General features: G+C 39.2%; 1 non-coding gene across 1 annotated transcript; it reads right to left on the bottom strand.

Annotated features, from left to right (window-relative positions):
- Nucleotides 1-1,878: 1,878 nt before the first annotated feature.
- LOC136150407 (small nucleolar RNA SNORD116) lies at nt 1,879-1,971 on the bottom strand. Its single transcript, XR_010659834.1, has one exon. It is a non-coding gene; the product is annotated as a small nucleolar RNA SNORD116 (small nucleolar RNA).
- Between the last annotated feature and the right edge of the window lie 2,960 nt (nt 1,972-4,931).

Raw genomic sequence — 4,931 nt, 5'->3', positions numbered from 1 at the left:
TTTAATACAGCATAAGTAATTATAACAAGCAAAAGATTATGTATAAAAATGCTTCTAAGGTATAAAACACTATATTATACTATATGAACACTCATGAATATGCTACTGTTCAAGAACCAGCCTGTACTAATAACTTATACCTGACTATAGGTGCTTTCCATCACATCACTTCTTCCCAGATGAAACCACATTCTTGAATTTAGTGTTTATCATTCCATTGCTCATAAAACAAGTTTATCACATATTAACATATTCAGTATATTGCTTTGTTTTGCTTTTATGAGATTTATACAAATGAAAGATGGTACAGAATATTCTAGAATTTGCTTTTTTCACTCAACATTTTTTCTAAATGTCCACATTGCTTTGTTTGGTTATATTTCATTCATATGCACTGCTGTGTAATATTCCATTGTAAGAATAAGCTTATTTGGATTGTTCCCAGTTTTTACTCTTGGAATAACACTATTTGGAATGTTCTACTTGTCTCCAGTTGTTATGTTGAGGACCTATGGATTATATACCTTGAAATGGAATTGCTGAATTGTGAGATCTTCAAAGATTTACTTTTACAAAGTAGTGCCAAATTGTTTTCCAAAGTTGTACCAAATTACATGGTCAGCTGCATTGCTAAGGTTGATTCACATCCTCGTAATTGTTAATATTTTTGGACTTCTTAACTTTTGCCAATTAAGTGAATAAAAAATGGTATGTCACTGCAGTCTTATTTTTTTTTTAACTGGAGGATTTTTAAAAATATTTATTTATTTGGCTGCACTGGGTCTTAGTTGCTGCTTGTGGGATTTCCTTGATCTTCATTGCCTGCGCAGAATCTTTAGTAGCAGCATGTAGGATCTAATGAGGAATAGTTCCCTAATGAGGAATTGAACCCAGGCCCTTGCAATAGGAGCCTGGAATATTAGCCATTAGACCACCAGGGAAGTCCTAGATTTTTGTTTTTAATGTAGAAGTTCTTATATAACTTGGTTACTGATCTACTGTCAGTGTTTACTATCAGTTCAGTTCAGTTCAGTCGCTCAGTCGTGTCCGACTCTGCGACCTCATGAATCACAGCACGCCAGGCCTCCCTGTCCATCACCAACTCCCAGAGTTTACTCAGACTCATGCCCATTGAGTTGGTGATGCCATCCAGCCATCTCATCCTCTGTCGTCCCCTTCTCCTCCTGCCCCCCAATCCCTCACAGTATCAGGGTCTTTTCCAATAAGTCAACTCTTCGCATGAGGTGGCCAAAGTACTGGAGTTTCAGCTTCAGCCTCAGTCCTTCCAATGAACACTCAGGACGGATCTCCTTCAGGATGGACTGGTTGGATCTCCTTGCAGTCCAAGGGGCTCTCAAGAGTCTTCTCCAACACTACAGTTCAAAAGCATCAATTTTTCGGCGCTCAGCTTTCTTCACAGTCTAACTCTCACATCCATACATGACCACTGGGAAAGCCATAACCTTGACTAGACAGACCTTTGTTGGCAAAGTGATGTCTCTGCTTTTTAATATGCTAATTAGGTTGGTCATAACTTTTCTTTCAAGGAATGTCTTTTAATTTCATGGCTGTAGTCACCATCTGCAGTGATTTTGGAGCCCAAAAAAATAAAGTCTGACACTGTTTTCACTGTTTCTCCATCTATTTCCCATGAGGTGATGGGACCAGATGCCATGATCTTAGTTTTCTGAATGTTGAGCTTTAAGCCAACTTTTTCACTCTCCTCTTTCACTTTCATCAAGAGGCTTTTTAGTTCCTCTTCACTTTCAACAGTATTAAAACAAGTCAGCATTGAAGATTCAATTTCTACCTGAATTTCTACAGCTACAAAATGTTGACTTTGATGAGCTCTTTTTTTTTTTTTTTTTTCAACGTGCTGGACCTCAGTTTCGATGAGGAGACGGTAGTGAGTTCTCACTCATGTTGTTCAGATTTTCCAAGGAATGCATGAGAGGGTGTCGTCATCGATCCTCTTTTTTTTTTTTTTTTTTATTTGATTTCACAGAAAATATCTTTAAATTTGGAACACTTAAGTGATTTCTGGTCACTTAGAGCAAGATTTTTTTTTTCATCTCCATGTTATTCACTCTATGCATATATATGTTGATAATTCAAGCATCTGATTTTATTGTATGGCCCCATATAAAGAAAATATGTATCAATACTTATAGAATGTAATTGTCTGTGCAATATTATTAAATGTGGCTTTGTTATTATTTTAATGTATTTAGTGCTGACCTCTCTGAATTTAGCACTTAAAAAATATGATGTTCAGTTCAGTATAGTATTGTCTATATTTATTATAACTCCCCCCAGTTTGTAGTTTGTCTTCTTTATTTTTGTGTTAGGGTTATCAATCTTTCATTTTAGTATTGGCTTTTATTGAAATCTAATTTTTTTAAACTGCTTCTTATTCAGATGATAGAATTATATTCTTGCTTCTTTCAAAGCATACTAATTATATATAAACTTTTCTGTTTGCTTGGTCTTTTCAGTTTTCTTCTCATTAATTTTTCTATTTATTTTATTTTATTCTCTTTGTTAGCAGCCTTCCTTAAACTCCTGGTGATTCCTGGCTATCTACATTTAAGTGCAAGGCAATAAAATACTAATTGGTACCTCGAAGTGTTGAAGCTTTTAGATTTTACCTTAGGGATTCTGGTGGATATCAGCTCTTTATTGGAGGAGACCCAAGTGCCAATACACAGAGGTCTATTTTTCTAGAGTTGTTATTTTTGCAAAGAAAAATGTTGATTTCCTGTCTTTGTCTTAGATGCTCGAATTTTGTGCTGGGGTGAGGAAAGTGATGCATCAGTAACTCTAATTCTTACCTGACCTCCTTCTTTCATTTACATACTCACTTTTGATTTTGTGACCTCCACTGTTAGAAGAGGTTTTACTGTAAGACCGACTTCATGTCATTTTTAACAGTCTCTCACCTCTCTTTCATCATATTCATTCCCTATTCAGGTGCTTTAAACAAGATAGCCTTCCTCTTGGGGGTCTATCCAAAGCCATTCCCAACCACTTCCCCTTTGCTTGTCCCCCTCATGTGTTTATTTTCCCACAACCCTTAGAAGCCAGATTTGCTCATGTGATCCAGGAAGGAAAATTACAACAGTGTGTTAGCCACAGAGTGCTTCTGGAAAAGCTTTCTCTTCCCTGCATAGAGGCAAGAGACGCAGAAGGAGAAAGAAATGGTTCTCTACCTGATTCCTCACCTCCAGCCTTTTTAAAAAATCTATTTTTAAATTGGAGGATAATTGCTTTACAATGTCGTGTTGGTTTCTGCTGTACATCAACATGAATCAGCTATAAGTATACATATATGTATAAGTATACATATATATCCTCCCTCTTGAGCCTCCCCCCCCCACACACTTCCCCATCCCACCCTTCTGCATGCAAGTGTGTGCACTAAGTTGTTTTAGTCGTGTCTGACTCTTTGAGACCCTGTGGGCCGTAGCCTGCCAGGCTCCTCTGTCCATGGGATTCTCCAAGCAAGAGTACTGGAGTTGGTTGCCATTTCCTCCTCCAGGGCATCTTCCCAACCCAGGGACGGAATCAGCCTCTCTTACATCCCTGCATCAGCAGGATGGCTCCTCACCACTAGCGCCCCCTGGGAAACCCTCCCACCATTCTAGGTCATCACAAAGCACTGAGCTGAGTTCCCTGTTTTATACAGAAACTTCCCACTAGCTACCTATTCTACATTTGGTGATGTACATATGTCAATACTACTCTCTCAGCTCATCCCACCCTCTCCTTCCCAATCTGGGTCCACAAGCTGGTTCTCTACATCTGTCTCTCTATTCCTGCCCTGAAAATAGGTTCAAAAGTTCCATTTTTCTAGATTTCATATATATCTGTTGATATACAATACTTGTTTTTCTCTTTCTGACTTACTTTCTGTCATACTTCAGTCTATATGACAGACTCTAGGTTCAACCACATCACTACAAATGACCCAATTTCATTTTTTAGGCCTGAGTAATATTTCATTGTGTATATATGTACCACATCTTTATCCATTCATCTATTGATGAACATCTAGGTTGCTTCCATGTCCTGACTATTGTAAATAATAACCTCCAGCCCTGAGATGTGTGAGGACAGACACTATAATGAAGCATGAAGCATCTTGGCTCAGGAGGGAGAGGCCCAGGGCATCACAGACTCACTACGTATCCTGATATCACTGAGTTGTGGGTCCCTCTTGGTTCACTACCTTTCACTCCTGATTTTTCATAATTATCTTTTTATTTTTCTCCTTCCTTATGGGCTCCCATCTCCCTTTCCCCTTCTCCTCTAGCTCCTCACATCCTCACATCTTTGATGATTTTGAAGCTGGGGTGGCCTGAGTCCCAAACACAGGGCAGTTATAAACCTTTAACTGCCTTCATTAAGTCTTCTCTGAAACAGGAGGGTATGAATAAACAAAGGAGCTATATACCACTATGTCCATCCTCTCAGCTCTCCCCTCTCTCCTCCTCCCTGCTGCCACATAGACCCTGGTCTGAAGGTCACTCTTCTGCAAACCTCCTCCACATGTTCTCACCTCCCTGAATGTAAAACCTTAATGTATGAGCCTGGTTCTTTAACTATATGCAGAGTGATCACTTCCTGCTCTCCACCTAATGTCCCACCACTTACCCTGTGCTCCAGCCTCGTTGAGGCTTTCAGGGTTCATGGAGTGTATGCTGTCCCGTTTCTGCTCTGGATTTCTGTTTTCCCTGCCAGATACACACTTTCCCTCTTTTGTCTGCTAACACATTTGAACTTCTCCTCTTTTTGAATGTCATCTCTGCTCCAAAGTCTTTCTCCTCTTCCAGTCATGGTTAGCTGCTCAGCCTTTAAACATTTGATCATTCCCCTGGTAGAGCTATCTCCTCTCTGAAGTGCATTTGTGTGTTTCTAGATCTGATTTCCTC

The sequence above is a fragment of the Muntiacus reevesi genome, chromosome 18 (assembly GCF_963930625.1).
Source record: "Muntiacus reevesi chromosome 18, mMunRee1.1, whole genome shotgun sequence".
Taxonomy (NCBI): domain Eukaryota; kingdom Metazoa; phylum Chordata; class Mammalia; order Artiodactyla; family Cervidae; genus Muntiacus; species Muntiacus reevesi.
This window is presented reverse-complemented; position numbering and strand designations above follow the sequence as displayed.